This window comes from Periplaneta americana, chromosome 17 (assembly GCF_040183065.1).
Source record: "Periplaneta americana isolate PAMFEO1 chromosome 17, P.americana_PAMFEO1_priV1, whole genome shotgun sequence".
In the NCBI taxonomy this organism is placed as follows: Eukaryota; Metazoa; Arthropoda; class Insecta; order Blattodea; family Blattidae; genus Periplaneta; species Periplaneta americana.
Genome location: NC_091133.1, coordinates 87,248,009 through 87,267,118, shown reverse-complemented (window position 1 = coordinate 87,267,118; position 19,110 = coordinate 87,248,009). Strand labels below are relative to the sequence as shown.

Here is a 19,110-nt window from a genome sequence, read left to right as displayed (position 1 = left end):
AGCAAAGATGGTATTGTCAGTAATCAGAAAGAAACTGTCCCATAGTCACCGTCAAAATAGCAAGTCATTTTTGGGACACAAGAGTAATAAGTGCATTGTAATTATTGTAACAGTGCAATTTACGTGTTTATTCCTCGCTCTTCCAGTGCAGTTTACATGTTAAGTCATTAAGCCTTGTAATTATGTGCAGTGCAGTTTGCTATTTTTCAGTGCAATTTGCAGTATTTTTTTCTCTCTCTTTTTTTCACTTGTTTCTCACCAAATAGTTCACAGTGGAAGGTATACTGAGCTTACAGTGATGGTAAATACTTGCCCATTTCTCAGAAGATATTAATTTTAGGATCCATATTTGTAGGATTTTGTTTTTGATCAGTTATGCTTTCCCCAGCGGCGCGGGGTTTTTCGTATGAACACGCCCCCACTCGTTTGCCGCGCACTGGATGGAGCAACAAGCCTGCTTGCTTACTTGTTGACCTTTCTGAATGTCGCAGTCGTAGCGCAGCTGGTGTGTGGTGTGTGTGTTTTTTTTATTAGTTTCTTAATTCGACAGTATACATAAAGAGTATTATGCCTCGTGAGTTTACAACGGCACAGCGTGTCTTTATTTACGTGTTATGTGTTAACTCAGCTCGTGAAATTCGAAGACACTTTCAAGAAAGATTCCCAGGTGCAGACGCTCCAGATCGTAAAACACCCCATTATATTTATCAAAAATTTCAGAAAACTGGAAGTGTCCAACTTAAGAAACCAAAAAAGCAGCGTAGAATTCTCACCGAAGAAAGATTACATGACATGCCTAATCGTTTTGAAAATTTTCCTAGAAAATCTCTTCGTCGTTTGCACAACAAGTGGAACTTTCATATGAGTCTCTGCAAAAGACTATTAAATTATTTCACTTCAAGCCTTATAAAATAACTGCCTTCACCAGGTGATACCGTACGTAGGCGCATATTATTTTGTGAGTGGATTCTGGAAAATGTGATGAATAATTTCCTAAAGAGATGCAAAAAATGTGTGGAGAATGAAGGTGGGCAATTTCAATACTTCGTTTGATGATTTGGTAAGTAATGAGCCTCTTAAATTTGTTTGTGTATTGTTGTATGGATGATTTGTTTTATTGTTTTACCCTCCCGCTAGCTAACCGTCTAACGAGCGGCGCGCTCGCCCATAAGCAAAACACTCCGGCGGAAAACAAAACTGATCGCACTGACAATCAGTAGAAGCCGAATGATATTTATAACATTCATTGCACTTAGACCGAGATTGGGAAGGTTTCATCCAACTACCACTTTTTCCTAGCCTTTTTTTTGATGCACTATTCATGTAGCCTATGTCGTCATGTCATAACAATATCTCCGAAAAGCTTCTGGATTAAGAATAGCTGTTTTAATCGTAGGTCCATATCCGTATGCTTCAGATTCCATACAGGCCTATATATCGTAACATTTTCTGAGATTCCAACGTTTTCCGATCGAGTTATTAGAAACCAGACGTTTGAGATGGCCAGGGTACGTAGCATGTATGGATGAATTTAGAAATGTGTATAGAGTGTTAGTTGGGAGGCTGAGAGGGAAAAAGACCTTTGAGGAGGCCAAGACGTAGATAGGGGGATAATATTAAAATGGATTTGAGGGGGTGTGAGATGTGGTGCTAGGGACTGAATTAATTTTGCTCAGGATGGGACTGATGGTAGGCTTATGTGAGAGCGGCAATGAACATTCGGGTTCTCTAAAAGCCATTTGTAAATAAGTTATTAGAAAAACATCCAGCTGGCCCGGTGATTCAATCAAGCATTAGTACTACTTGCAACCGCATTATTAAATAGCTACGAAGAAAGAAAAACAACTTATTTGCAAGATAGTTACAATGAGGCAAAACTTGTCGGAAGAATAAAGAGAGATAAATATTAAGTACGAGGAAGGCAGGGGAGGAAATGTAGTGAAAGAAGAAAAGAAAAAGGATCAAAGACCAAATTTGTATTGTATTACAAGCTCTGTCACGCTGGGCTTCTTTCAATTGTTTCTCTCTGCTTTGTCTTTAATTTTAAGACAATAGACAATGTCCAAATAAATTTTATAACGACTTGCTTCCAATTATCAACCGTAGAGAATGCATCCCACTCACCAGCAATGCTTTCTTGACCGATGACTGATTTGTAAGGTTAGTTATATTATCTTCACTTCAACCTGTCATTTCCTGAAATTCAAAATTGCCATTTCTATTTTAATTTCTTCTTTTTCATCATCGTTATCATTATCATCATCATCATCAGCAGCAGCAGCAGCATTAGATCAATGTCCTCTAGAGAATTTTAAAAGTGTAACTGGTTTTGTCCAGCCTTTCTTTGATCTTCCGACTCGTTTTCTTCCTGTAGGTCTATGAAGCCATATCCTACGAGATATTACTGGATACTCTCGTTATGCGGTTATATTAATTTTCTATTTTTCGATAACACAATTTATCTACTTTCGTTGCAAAAGTAGGCCATTGACATTTTTGTACTGCAAAAGTTGTGCTTTATTGTTAAATAAAATATAAAACACGCTGCTATGTTATTTTACTCAAAGAATAAAATTCTTCACTGATATAACATATTTAATACCCCTAATTGAATTTACGGATTTATTTTCTTCTAATTTTCTGCAAATAACAATGTAGATAAAGTATTGTATACAACTCGTACAAAAATAGCTTCAACTCGTGGGTCTTAGATCCGTGATCTAACTTGACTCACTCTGTAATGAAGCTTTTTTTTGTACATCGTTATATAATATACTATTATGCATTGAATATTTAGATCTTGACGAATCTCTTCGTTTCTACTGTAGCTAGTAGGCCAAATCCCGCTAGCCGCCTCAAAAGTCTCATCTTACCGGCCTCAATTATTCTTTTTTGTCAGGTTTCGGTCTATGTCCATGATTTAGAATCCTAAAACAATGTCGGGATCACCAATATCTCGTAAAATTTAAGTGTGCGTTTCACTGTGCCTATAAGAATTGACTCAGTTTATTTTCAACATCTCTTGAGGTTATGTAAGAGAGATCGCAGCCCAAATGAATGAAACAATTTTGGTCTACATCAGCGTTGTCAGACACAGCCTAAACGGAGCGGAGCGCTCCACTATAACTCGTTGCTTGCTCCGGTGCTTCCACAGACATAAGCAAGTTCACGCTCAGACTGGACGTCTCTAGCTCCACAACGGGTTTCGGAGCTTAGAACTGTGACACTACTGGTCTACATACTCTATCACTTAATTACTCTTAAATACAACTTTAATCCTATTTTTTTTAAATATATAAAAAGGAAACTGTGAAAAAAAGGAGAAACTGTGAAAGACGAAGGGGAACTGTAAAAGACGAAAGAAAAAGGGGCAACTGTGAAAGATGAAAGACGAAGGGGGAACTGTGAAAGACAACAGGAAGGTTCTAAACGACAACAGAGTCGATGCGATGGCGACTATGACGTCGACGGCAAAAGACAAGTAGGACGGAAACAAATGACGGATGACAACGATTTTTCACGGATTATGATGGTCATGATGAATGGTGATTACAGGTAAGAACAAGATGACCAATAAAATTACAATGATTATCCACTTTTACTACGCCATACTACTTTTGACCAATAAAACAGTACGAAAGGATGTCTTTCAACCAATCATGGCTGCTTATCGCACTTTTATCGCGTCCCTAGCTTTTGTTTAATTTTATCGCTTCCCTAGCATTTGTTTATTTTTATCACTACCCTAGCAATTGTTTCTTTGTTTGCAACATTTCAAACTGCACTGGTCTGGACGTCAAAAAAAAAAACAAAACAAAAAAAAACAGAAAATTACAAACCACTCCAGTCGATGCACAGCAGTTTCAAATATGACTCGCATTGGCATTAAAGAACAAGAATTAATAAAGATCACTGGTAATAGCTATGCATCTTCCCTGAAATCCTATTTACAAATAAATGAAGAGCACCACTCGGAAATCTGAATAAGTTAAGAAATACACCATGTACATCAACGAGTTCCACTTCTTCTACGCACAAGTCCAATATAACATCAACTGAACCACCAAACACTAAAACATTCAAATTTAAAAATTGTACTTTCAATAATTGTTCCTTTTAAAATTATTCATGCTTATTTTTTATTCCATCGTCGTTAATTGAAACTTTTCTTGTTTATTTCATCATCCCCAATTAAAACTTTTCTAACACTTGTTTATATTATTTAGGTTATGTTATAGCTTCTGCTATATGATATTATGAATAGTCACGTATCAGAGATTGTTTAATACTAAGATTTATTGAAAATCATCTGTCAAGAGACGTTGATTACTGGGATCCAGATAATTGAAGTGGAATGCAACTATTTTAATAAAAATGAAACTGAATCAACAAAGCCTTCTTAACCAGTAACCGTCCACAGAGTTCAATGAAGATTTCATAGTTGACACAACTGATAAGAAGAAAAGAGCTAATCATAACACACTACTATCATCTGGCGTAATATTTGTAATGTTGAGATGTTACAATAATACATTTGAAGACAGTTGTATTTTCGTAAGTCAATTAATATTTTACTGTATTAGAGTGCTTTGTTACTTCTAATCTTAATATATTTTCTTCTAATCGTGCAATAGTCAATTAAATCCCACTCGAGTTTTGATTTTATCTAGATAAATCAAAACCTCTAGTGAGATTACTGTTGATAAAAATTAAAATTAGTCTATGCCGGACGATAGCAAGAGTACTGTTTCTTTTGCTTAGTCATATCAAGACAGGTTCTTCGCCTTTCCTTGAGTAGATATCTAGATGATTATTATTCAATAATGCATTTTATACAACGATGAAAAAGAACTGACGTTCGTCTTCTTGTTACGGTAGCAACAAGACAGAAAACTGTTACGAGGAACTATATTTTGCATCTTGTTTGACTTTCAGATTAATGTCCTCGAGCCAATTTTATGTTAAACGAGGAACTGCCTGTAGGAGATGTTGGAGATATTTGTTGGTTTAAACGTCATGACCATGTCTAATTTATTGCCTATACAACTCGATTTATTTACACAAAGATAAAAATAAAAAGTAGTTTAGATCCTTAACGAATAGAGGACAATGAAAATATTGATCTTACATGTCGACATTCTGCATTTATGTAAGAAGATATCAAAATTGCAACAATAATAAAGCATTCATATAACAAATTATTGTTAATTATTATTAAAATTTATTTTTAAAATAATTAACGTGTTATCTATTGTAGTCAATTAACAGATTAGCATGAATATGTATAGTTTTATTGCATTAAATACATGGACGTACACACATATCATTCTTTACTTAAGAAATTAATGTAGGCCTGCTGTATTTTCTGTACATGAAATATTCTTTGAAAGGAATAATAATTTGTACATTATCAATTTGTAGTTTTAGTACATTTCGACAACGAAGAAAAGATATTTATAACCTAAATTTGACGTAGAGAGATGATATTTCATGCTTTTCGAAGAGACTGTAAACCTACATTGTTTAGGTATAATTTGACTTTTATATTTTTCTTTCCTCTATTTCATTCGGGGCTTCGCATGAGACTTGAAAGTATTTTAAGTATGCAACGATTTGTTAGCACGAAGGGACGCTATAGTTGATCGGATTCCCAGTTATGTAACGTTTCCTGTACATTCAGCTACTTTAGTTATCCCGCTGATATTCAGTCTCCAAACCCTCATACTATGTGCAGAAAGCCACTAGAAAGATCTCGAAATAATTAATTTCAAAATAATTTCTAGAAACTAAAATACATAGCATGGTAGCCATACGAATTCATATTGGAATAAAATTAATATTACATAATTTCGTTTTGATTGAGTCACGTTTTGTAATGTTAACGTGAATTCTAAGACTGGAGGCAAGAACAGAATTGCAACTGCGCATTTCTCTTAGCAACTGATCCTCGAGGGCAGCCGGTGAAGCAGATGAAACAATTAAAGCTGTAATTAGTGAAGACTTTCAGAGCAAATTTACCGAGTAATGTGATTGAAAACAGACGACTACCTAAATACGAAATCAGGGAATTAGACACAAATCTTATTTGAGAGAGATTCGACACGGAGATATGAATAACTGCAAGTATAAAGTGACTTAAGTTTCAGTTTTCTCTTCCTTCATCTTATAATTTACACAGTTTAGATCTACAATGACTTCTAGGTGAAATGACCAAATAAAGGGATTATTAAAAAAACTATGGGAGCTTTTATATTTTGTAGACTTTATAAACGTGTGAGTACAAGCAAAATAAACAAGAATATCAGTCAAGGAATATAAATAAAATTCTTGCAAGGTAAAAGAATATAATGTATACAATATGATCACAAGCACAAAAAACTCCATAAAATGAATGTATGAAGCATCCCAAGATAACGTAAACTATATTAAGAAACATTAGCTAAGAAGGGTGTCAATCTCAAAATAAACCCACGGAAACCTTTGTCATTTAGCTCAGTAAAACAATATATCAAGCATCTGTTATCCAATATGGTATAACTGGATGGGGAGGCATTACAAGAACTGCTCTTTTTCCTCTAATTATGTTGCAAAAACGTATAATCAAAATTTGTTTGAAAAGGCGACTGGATTATCCAACAAATTTGATCCATTCCGAATTGAATGTTTTTGGAATTGACCAAATTTATAAATACTCTTTAATGAAATTCTATCATAAAAATAGAATGAAATTTGTAGCTCAGCCACATACTCATAATACAAGACGAAATGAAATTCCTAAATTAGTTGAACCTAAATATTTCACATCTGCTGCTTTACTACACAGTACAAATTATGGTCCACGTCTATATAATTCGGTAATAAAATTTCATCCAGAATTGACTACTTTAAGCAATGAAATTTTCAGATCCAGAATTAAAAAATTTATATGACAGACTTCCCTGTATATATATATATATATATATATATATATATATATATATATATATGTTATGTACCATGTATTGCAAAACAAAATTATTAATATCCTAAGTGTATTTTTCTATTTTATCTTGGTTACTATATCAACATTACTTGCACTAATTATACTACTAATAATAATTTAATATTAATTCATCAATCTCAACATCGTCTCTTTTTATTTACTAATTTTATTATCATCTTTATGTGAGCTTTTTTATTAAGTATTTTGTCTACAAAGCATGTATATCTATGTAACGGAACTGTCCCCGAACACGAGCTTTGCTCTTTCGGGGTATTTTAATGTAACGTTTTTATGTATATGTTATTACTAAAAAAAAAAAACTACAAAAAGTAATCACCAACAAGAATTGGACATAAACATTTCGCAACAACGTAGGAAATTACTGAAGGATATACCTCCTGAACCCAGAAGACTGGCAGTTGCAAGCTTTCGTCTTAACACTGAACATGACATCCTGGGTAAACACCTCAATCGTCTTAGCATCCTTCCATCAGCATCCTGCATTTTGTGCCATCAACAGGAAGACATGGATAGACAACATCTTGCAAAATGCCCTGCTTTAAAATCCTCCAAGGAAGTCGACCGCTACTGGGGAGCCAGAGCCCGAATGTTTTTAATTACTTAAACCGTAGTTTCGTTCACCACTTTCTTGTTTTTCGCTCAGTCAATGATAGTAAATATCATGTACTAGCCATTAGACAAATAAATAAATATTAAGAAACACGTTTCCAGGGTCCTGTTAGTCTCTCAGTGTACAACGATTTCACAAATTAAACTGACGGATTTTTCTCATAGTGACTATCTACGAAGAAATTTAACGAGAAATGGTGCGCAAAGAATATAATCTGTTTCACTTAAAACAAATAATGGGGTCTTGCTTTAAGACGCCTTTTGCAACCGTATTGTATTTTCCTTGTACCATTGAGAATAATATTAATGCTTGATAAGACATGTAAACACACGAAAATAAAATTATGTAGGGTAATGGTTGTTCCTGTCGTAGCATATTGAAATGATTCGCGGGGTTGCAGGAAGGGGCAAAAGTAAAATACAAGCTGAAGAAGTGACATTTCTTGTAAGGGTAAAATTAAGCTCAATAAAAGATCATAGCCAATAAAAATGACGAGATGAACAAACTATCTACAATTTGAATGGGAAAATAGATGAACACAGAGAAAATTGGAAATAACACATTAATAACATGGAAGATATAAAAATACCAGCAATGATTGAGGAGTGTAATTATAAAGAGGAGATTAAGATCGCCCAAGGAAAAGATGAACATGAAAGTTACTCTGAAATCCGAACAGACAGTTACGTCTAGTCCCTGTGGTGAAGAAGAACAGAATATTATTGCTTACTTTTTATTCTCTTGAACTTCCCAGACAAATGTTTGGAACTTTTAATTCTTCTACACGAGTAGCTTTCCAGAATTTATTAACGTACGGTGCCGTAGCAATACAGAAATGACGAAAAAGCTAAAGCTATTTTATACTAAAATAATTTATTAAGATATGTATGGAATACTCTTCGAATTCAAGACTACTTCAGACCAAATAGTTAAGACTTTAAAATAGCTACATAATAGTACATTATGCAACGAGCCTATAATGGTAGTAATTAAGACGCGAGTATGTTTGTTTATGCGAGTTTCATAATTTTCATACGAGCGTCTTAATTACCATTATAGGCAAGTTTCATACGACTTTCTATGCTCGACCATATTTCTAACTTGAAATTATTCAGAAGTATTCATGTTATGGTTATGTGGAACGAGTGGAAATGACCTGAATTGTGAGATGTGCGCAGACGCGAAAGTATTGATTTTTTCCTAAACACGAATGTCATTGACCTTGATATAATCTGGAGAATAACATGAAGATTAGGCTTGATATACTGTAACCTGGAAATTGATTTAGAATTGAAAAATGAGATGACAAATTGAATTTATTTGAATATTATTTACAATTAACGCTAATTATTATAGTAACAGAACATAACCTTCTGCGACAGTATTGGATTTCCAGCCTCCGTGACTTTTCGCTAATTGTCTTTCGATTGCATATCCGAGAATAATCGATACTTGCGGTTTTATAATGGTACAATCAGTACAAAGGTGAATTTTCCATTGGCTAAACAACTGAATTATAATGAACAGGTGTACTTTAATGAGGTGCATTAAAGGGCTACTACCAGGTGTATAATTACTACATTTCGGCATGGTCGAGCATAAACTATTTTTTTTAATAAAAATTGCCACTACTTTCGCCGTTAGTGAAATAAAACGAGGTGAAGGAGTGTAGATGATTTAACAATTTCAAAGCCAGAACCAACCATTCAGCATTGGTCTTATAAATAATTGACGTTTTGGGTGCAATTTTTTGCACCATTTATTATTGAAACAGTTGCCTTTTGCGTGCAGAAAATCATCGCAGTTGCTTGCCTAAAGAAGGCGTACTTGTTAGCACGTGTTATTAACTATAACGTGCCTTCAGTTCGCTATTATCTTAGAGTAACGCAATTAAATAGAGTGGATTCCGCATGCTATAAAAGGTGGAGTCTTCCACGGTAACCTAACACAAGACGTAGAACACATGAAGATAAATGGCGAGATACGTGCCCCGGTCACATAACCCTAATAAAAGAAAACTTTCATATCAGGAAAAAGGCTGCAGATTACCATTCACAACAGATAAATTGCCTCGTTCTAGGCGTCTGTTGAAAATAAGGAGGATCATTGCAGGTAAGGTACGCTCCCTTTCCCCTCATATTATAACATTAATCTCTTAATTAAACATATAAATCTCTGGAGCGCTGTATCTCACAACTATCTCTTCCTAAATCATGTTTACAACACTTCGCCACCAGTCCAGTAGTGTACGTTCACATAATTCAATTAAAAATAATGGTAGAACTTTCACCCATATGTTTACCTTAAGTTTATGTAATAATATGTGTACACAAATCTGAAATAATTCAACTAACAAATGTTCAAAGTAAAGTAAAAAAAAAAAGTATGGTGTATACGCAAAGATTAAGAAAAAGCTCAATTCTCGCTACGACATGGATGCATATCATTGAGGACATAACATTCTAAACGTGCTAAATGCCAAAAACAACTTTCTGAGATATTAATGAAAAATACACTGCGCAAATCACGTTGAGATATCTAAAACACCGTCTTTTGGTGCACGGATGAGTCGCTTATAGTTGATCTACGACAAAGACAATGAAGTATGATATTCTCATATGGATGTTCCTCCCTTAGATTGGATAAAATTAAATTTGAAAAATTCACACGTAGCGCATCTAGAATGTTAAATCTTCAATTGTCAATGTGATGTGTGAAGGCGGACCAGTCGCAAAGGAAATCCTGTCCATCTTACCTAGTGTTTAAGACTGAAAAGGTTTGAAAAGAATACTCATAAAGCCCAAACAGCAGGTTTATGTATAAGTCTATTGCAAGTAAAGAAATTGTCACCCTTAACCCACGTTGCTAGAAATCTGTCGGTGAAATATACTGAGAATAAATAAGAAGACAGGAGATCCTTATAACAACATTGTTCAGCATTATTAAGTACCACCACCACCGTCACCGTAACCATCGTGGTCCTCGTCTCTCCCGTTATCATAATCGTCGTAGTCGCCAACGACATATCATAATCATAGCCGATATCGTCGCCGTATCATCATCGCCGTATCACAATCATCGTCGTCATTGTCACCGCATAGTCGTCATCGTTGTCGTATCATAATCATAGTCATCGTCGTCGTATCATAATCATCGTCGTCATCGTCGCCGCAAAATAATCATCATCGACGCCGTATCATAATCACCGTCGTCATCGTCGCCGTATCATAATCATCGTCGTCATCGTCGCCGTATCATAATCATCGTCGTCATCGTCGCCGCAAAATAATCATCATCGACGCCGTATCATAATCACCGTCATCATCGTCGCCGTATCATAATCATCGTCGTCATCGTCGCCGTATCATAATCATCGTCGTCATCGTCGCCGTATCATAATCATCGTCGTCATCGTCGCCGTTTCATAATCATCGTCATCGTCGCCGTATCATAATCATCGTCGTCATCGTTGCCGTATCATAATCATCGTCATCGTCGTCGTATCATAATTAACTGTCATCGTCATCGTCATCGTCAACATATCATAATCATCAATGTCATCGTCGTCGTATCATAATCATCGTCGTCATCGTCGCCGTATCATAATCAACGTCATCGTCATCGTCGCCATATCACAATCATCATCGTCATCGTTGCCGTATCATAATCATCGTCATCGTCGCCGTATCATAATCATCGTCATCGTCGCCGTATCATAATCATCATCGTCATCGTGTCATAATCATCGTCGTCATCGTCGCCGTATCATAATCATCGTCGTCATCGTCGCCGTATCATAATCATCGTCGTCATCGTCGCCGTATCATAATCATCGTCGTCATCGTCGCCGTCTCATAATCAACGTCATCGTCATCGTCGCCATATCACAATCATCAACGTCATCGTCTCCGATCATAATCATCGTCGTCGTCATCGTTGCCGTATCATAATCATTGTTCATCGTCGTCGCCGCTTTCATCGTATCATCGTAGTCGTCGCCGTATCATTATCATCTTTAGCGTATCATCATTGTAGTCACCATATCATCGTCGTCACCGTATCATCATATCATCGTTTTTTATTTTATTGGGTTATTTTACGACGCTGTATCAACATCTAGGTTATTTAGCGTCTGAATGATATGAAGGTGATAATGCTGGTGAAATGAGTCCGGGGTCCAGCACCGAAAGTTACCCAGCATTTGCTCGTATTGGGTTGAGGGAAAACCCCGGAAAAAACCTCAACCAGGTAACTTGCCCCGACCGGGATTCGAAACCGGGCCACCTGGTTTCGCGGCCAGACGCGCTGACCGTTACTCCACAGGTGTGGACCATATCATCGTCGTCGCCACAGTATCATCATCACAGCAGAAAAATATTAATTATTATTCATGTTGTCCTGGTATAGCTGAAGCTAAATAATCTATAGTTATTGCCTTATTTATGTAATTATATCTAGAGACTAGTCAAAGTTAATTACACATTGCCAATATTTATTGGTCCCATTATTTATATAGGCCTATTACTGTACGTTGTAAGCATTAAATGTACAATAAATTAATAGCAAGGTGATGATGATAATGAAATAATGGTGTAACAGTGACAGAGGAGACCGAAATTGTCGGAGAAAATCTACAACATAGTCGCTATGTTCACTACAAATCTCATTACCCGGGGAACAAATCTCCTTCTTTGATGAAAATGCCTCGGCTAACTATGACCACTAAATCCTCCTGAGCGCTCATGCTTTTCATTATACTGTCTTGTAAATGTTGAAAGACCATGTCCGCCACTTTTGTATTGACAGCTACAACAGTAATCTTCTGGCGTTGCTTCATTAAAGATATGGTGTCTGGTGGCCTCTGGAACAATCCAGTAGTGACGAAATCGACAAGTTCAGAAACCAGTCTCTGAAAACCTAGAAGTCTACTTCCTGTTCTTATCTGAAGCTCATTTTTCTTGACGAGTGTATTTACCTTTACAAGTTGAATTTCAGTCATTGCCCTTGAGTTAAGTGGTCGTTACGAAAAATCCGGCACCACGATGAAAGTATACTGTGATGTTAACGAGAATCAACAGCCTTAAGACGGAAGCAAGATACTAAGGCGAATGGGTAGGACACTGTAAGGCGTGGTTAAGCTGAGGTAACATAAAGAAAAGTGACTTAAGTTAAGCAAGGTCACGCAAGGGAAGATGAAGCGACGAGTTGAAATGAAGTAAAGTGAGTTACGATAAAATGTAGCCTTTAAGGTATGGTAAGACAGGGCAAGCTTTAATAAAATTAAACAAGGAAAAGCAGCCAATGATCTGCTGGATTAATATCTGGCGATCTTGCAGGCCAAGTTACAGGAAAGTGCAAAAAAAATCCCATTTCTTGTGTAATAAGCCAGTGCCAGAATCTTTAAAACTGTGTATAAAATTAAGAAAATAATGACCAATTAAGTTACCTACTACTTTTGAAAAATTCTGTAGGCCTATTTTAAATCCTGTGTGCTTTATAAATAATAACGATTTCATAATTGAATTTACAATGCTTAATGTTTTTTTTTATAAATTCAGTAATTTACCATGCTTAATGTTTTTTTATAAATTCAGTAATTTAATTTTTTTTACTGTATGTATACATATTTCTGGTGGCGTGGAGAAGAAGACCTGATGGCCGTACCACCACCAGAATAAATAAATTTATTATTATTATTATTATTATTATTATTATTATTATCATTATTTATTTATTTACTTATGGCTTTTAAGGAACCCGGCGGTTCATTGTTGCTCTCACATAAGCCCGCCATCGGTCCCTATCCTGAGCAAGATTAATCCAATCTCTACAATCACATCTTATTATTATTATTATTATTATTATTATTATTATTATTATTATTATTATTATTTAATGTTATTGAGGGACGTCAATATCATACAATAAATACCCAAGATAGTTAAAATTATTCACTCTTTCTAATCATTTTGTTGTTTAGGTATACTTTACTGGGTATGTGTTCCTTTCTTCCGAAAAGAAGTACCTACGTACTTCAGTTTTGTCTAATAAAATTTTAATACTGCAATATTTGGTTATTTTATTCAGATCACAATTTGTAACTGCAGGCCATCTCCAGATTTCGCAAGTAATAGATACCTGGCCATCGACATATTATAAATAATAGTGTCGGTCTATTTGTGACTATATTTCTCCTCTCACGCATCCTAGTAATACCTTAGTTGCATAGTAGGTGGCATTTGAGGCGATAAGCTTACCACTTGTCTCTCTGCACCCTGTCGACAAACATATGTAACTAAATTCCTTGTAGGTATTGAAACCTCAGCTGGGGGGGGGGGGGTACCTATGTTCCGACTCCAGAATGAATATATATATATATATATATATATATATATATATATAGCCTAAGACAATGTAAGGTAATATAAGATAGAGGTAAGGTGCGAGTACAGAGACATGTCAATTAATGTAATTTAACATAAGATAGGTAAATTAAGGTAAAGTAATATTAAGTTATGATGCGGTAGAGTCGCGTATGGTAGGATAAGGTGAAGTTGCGTAAAATAATGTAAAGTCACTTAATATAAGTAAGATCAAGCAATCATACGTAAGGCAAGATAAAGCAAAAGGAAGTTAATGTACATTAAGATATGGTAAAATCCTACAATATAAAGTAAGATGAAATCATGTAAGTTATGATCAAATGAAATAGAGAAAACCATGTAAGGTAAAGTACAAGAATATTTACGGTAAGTTGAGGTGAAGTCAAGTAAGCTAACATAACGTATGAAGTAATAAAGTAAGATAGTTTAAGTTACAGTAATTTTTAAATTATTATTTTTAACTTCAAGTGTTATTTAGAGGAGCAATGGCTGAATGAGAACAGTAGTGTAAACCAACACAACAATAGTTTTTCCGCTACATAATTCAGAGAATGTGACAGGAAATGTCAATAAAGAACTACACTACACTGACAAGGGAAGGGTTTCGGCTCGAACAGGAATTTCGTATCCAAAATGTCTATACAGGCCCATCTTTACATCTCTGTAAAGCTCCCAAAAGCATTTGTTTGTGTAATGTGTGGTTTGTCTGTTAGAGCACTGTACAAGTTGAGGGGTGGGGAGAGCACTGTACAAATTAAGCGGATGGGACACCTTACCCGTAAGCACAGTCTAATATATACAGTCGCGCAACTTCAGCACTTTTTTTTGCCAACATTCGCGACACTAGCGCCCAAGCGGCAGGCAAGGCACTGGTCATAGGGGGTGATACAGCCAGCACATGCTTTAAAGGGATGCGAGATGTTATAATAACCTTTTAATCATGCGTCGGAATAAAGGCAATGTGTGCAATGACGAAAATTGCAGTAACAACAAGTTTAAATCTCCGAATTTGTCGTTATTCAGATTCCCTAAAGACCAAGAGAAAATCATAACTCAGTCATAACCAATAATCCACGTTGTAGTTAGCCTACGTATTGTGTTCGTTAAAACATTTATTATTTACCAGTTACCTATTTGTATGCCAGGAAGGACAGTTTAAATAGAAACAAAGTAAATACCTGTTACAGTGTATTATTTTTTTGCAGAGATCATATGTGTAAATGTGTAACCATTCCGATTTTGGATAATATATCTACAGTTTTTAATGCAAGTAATTCCATAATTTTTGTATTCGTGTTTTTTTCTTTATATTTTTCAAAAGTTGAATGTTATATAGCATTCAAGTAGGTATCATGGTGTTAATTTTGCAAGATTTCATGGAGTATAGTAATCCTTTTGCAAAATATTCACTTCTTGAATAAATCCAGACTGTGTCGATAAATTTCTAATGTGTTGGTGTAGATTCATGTGGCAGACGTATTAAGTTCTCAAGAAATAAAAGAGCCTTTTTAAATTTAATATAAAAAGCAATATTTTCTGTAATAATTTGCATGACTGTTATTGGTGTTGATTTTACATTACCAGTGATTATTGAGCCGTTCAGTGCAGAAATGGTGTAAGTCAAAATCAGGTAATGAGGTTTACAGTAAAAATTCTGTAAAATACAGCGCAAAGTAGCAATTAATATATCCTTCGTGCTATTCACTGACTATTAATAGTTTAAATACATTCAATATTAACTGCCACTTTGCGCTGTATTTTACAGAATGTTTACTTTAACCCCTCATTACCCATTTTTGACTTACACCACTTCTGCTCTGAAAAAAAAATTAGGCCCACATTTTCTGAGTTAAGGGAACGCATAGGTGAAAGTACTAAATTTTACAGTTTTCATTTTTTTTCTCAAAGATCAAGGACACTTGAATAAAATTATGTGACACGTTTCCTTATTAAGATGCAATAAAAGGCAGGAATTTTTTTCAACGTGATTTTCTTTAATTTTCGACGTGTGGAACCATTTATATATTAATTTAATGGTTCCGCACGTCGAAAATTAAAGAAAATCACGTTGAAAAAAATTCCTGCCATTTATTTCATCTTAATAAGGAAACGTGTCACATAATTTTATTCTAGTGTCCTTGGTCTTTGAGAAAAAAAATGAAAACTGTAAGATTTAGTAATTTCACCTGTGCGTTCCCTTAATTGAAGTTACAATTTTTTCAACAAAATTGTGTGTTCATTTATTTGTTCTCACCTACGTCATATTAAAAGTAAGTGCATGTAAATTACGTATTATATAGGTAGGATAAGTTAAAATTAGGCATTATGTGTGAAAACTGGAAATGTAATGTAAAATGCGGTAAACTTCGCATAAAAATTTAAACCATACATCAGCACTATTTGTGACTCAAAATAATAAAGGAAATACCGGTTCTTAAGAAATGTAAAAATAATGAACTTCATATTAATGTTTAAATCCTCCCCTTTTCTTTATTTTCAAGTTTATCTCAGCGGCCGAGTTTACCCCAATTTGCGGTATACAAAATTGTTAATTTCTCAGGAAATAGGGAGAAGAGTTCACCACGCGATATGCCATACAATTTTGAAGCTACTAATTTTTACTCTTCTCACAGGAAATACAAAGTTCCAATGATACATAAATATATTTAGGAATGAATTGAATTAACCGACCACGCACAAACAATTATATTATTTCAAACCATGATACGTGATCAGGGCCATGATTCAGTTGTAAGGAGCAGAAAGAATTACGTTTATTCCCAGCTTCTGAAACTTGTAGCTTAACTGCGTGTGAAATTCTTCCAGGATTCTAAAGTAGAATTAATAAGAACCATATACACTTATTGTATAGCATAAAAATATAAAATAAATTACGCAAAGCCCGTTTTCTGATGTGTTATCATATGTCGTGTGCACACTTTTAACTTGCCTGCCGGTAGAGGGCTACTGTCGCGCCAGCTGTCAAATGTTGGCATATTTTATACGTATGAGTTGTGTGACTGTATCTATTAGACTGTGCCGTAAGCCTAGCCTAGCCTAGAAGCTAGTGCGAGTGGTAAAATGTCTAAAGTCCATTTAAGGACATTTTTCTCCAACGTTCTGTCTGAAAATATTGCAGCTAATCAAAAGTGTAGCATACACTGTTGTGTGATTCACAAGGACACGACCTTAATAAATGAATCATTCCAAGGCTAGGACATGAAATGTATGATCATTCCACTTAAAAAACTAAATACTGTATATCCAGTCTCTGGATATCTATTTCCTTAGACAGTACAAAATATATGCTCGGAGGATAACAGATTATATAAGGACTATTGCTGAGAATCCAGAACTTAACTTGGGAAATCGAGTGTTTATAATGAAAATGCACTCTGTTATTCATAACCAGTATACCGCCCTATGCTTCAGTATTCCTGGCAGTCAGCTGGTTACGTGAATCCTGAACAAGTCTCGGACTTCAAAACTGTAATTCAGGTGGCATTTGATTTTTCAGCACTGGAGTGTGGTTCAGAAGATTGTTCAGGCGTTGCTTCTGCGTATTGTGCTTATTGCTCTGCTCCATACTATTTCATGCATTTTATAGAGAATCCTCATGTACATTTTTAAAGAAGTGTATTGACCAATACCAACCAAACGAAGAGTTACACAAATGAATGCTTTTACGGACTTCATCACCATTGTGAGGTAAGCCTCTGTACAAATTTTTAACCAAAAATTCCTGTTCGAGCCGAAACCTTTCCCTTGTGAGTACTTAGACATATCATCTTCACTTCTGAACTGCGAGAATTACAAATAAACGCTATACCTTCACTAATAGGACTCTATAATCATGTGGTCATTATGACGTTGGATCATCCTTGCCGGGCGTCGAAATAGAGTTGGTTAGATTTGTACACGGAAACGTTCCCACTGGATCTATATCGAAGGGCTGAGTGAATCAGAAATAGTTAAAAACTGAGTCAAGTTCCAATTGGTATCGTGCTTTCTATGCTTATTCCTATTAGTGGAATAGTAGACCATAACGTGGTTGAAGAACTTTCCCTCGTGCGTCCTTGAGAGGCCAAAGGCTAAGCGGTCCACCAGATTACTGTTATAATAATTCTACAGATGAAATCTTTATCGTGCAGGCACTACAACGAGCGGCGGTGTTGCAACGAGGATACAATGCTAATGTGGCGTTTATTGTACCACTTCTGAGATTTGGCAATGATGGGCAGCTCAGATTCCGTGTCCCATGGGCTCTAATCCTAACAATATACACAGCTAACGATGTTAATTGCTTTCACGAAAATCGTTTTCAAATAAAAAAGAAAATACAGTTAATGTAATATATGAAACATGAACGTGTTAACAATCTTAGTTCGCTTTAAGATCATTGAAAGTTGACCTCTTTGGTGTAAAAGTAGGATTTTAACATTTATTTATATACAGTAATTACTATGAACACTATGATTTTACACTGTCGGACATGGCGTACACAAGATATAGAAAGGGGAGGTCGTGAACTGGAAAGGCAATAGTTTCCTTAAAATCATACCAAACTGGAAGGCTTAAAGGGTACAATTAACATACGTGGACATTTTAAAATAGTTTTTTTTTAACAATACCAGAACTATGCTCGATTTTTAATTGAATATGTGGAGTATTTAAAAATAATCTGAAACAAAACAATTTTTATGACATTATGACACCCTCAGTACTATTATATGTGAAATAAATCTAGAATGATGAAACAGAAATGAGATATTTAAGAGCAGTAAAACGATGCTCTCGACTATACCATGTGAGAAATGAAGGTATATAACACAAATTAAGAGAAATAGCTATCGTCTATGGTAAAAAAATCACATTTTCGATTTTTTACTTACAAATTCAGCACTTTCTATAAGTGTGGTTTACAGTTTAACGAGAATTTTAGGCTGGAAATATGTCTTGTGAATAGGTCATGCTTCCATTTTAATGCCAAATAAGAAATTTTAAATTACTTTTACTTCTTAATTAACATTTTCAGAATAGAATGTCCAGGTCTCTCAGAAATGGTTGAAGCTTGTATTTCTCAACATTTTACACAACTTCCAAGTACTATTTGT

General features: G+C 35.1%; 1 protein-coding gene across 3 annotated transcripts in view; it reads right to left on the bottom strand.

Moving 5' to 3' along the window:
* Positions 1–19,110, bottom strand: part of LOC138693071 (uncharacterized) — a 512,392-nt gene that overhangs the window by 157,757 nt on the left and 335,525 nt on the right. The gene's annotated exons all lie outside the window — the stretch shown is intronic.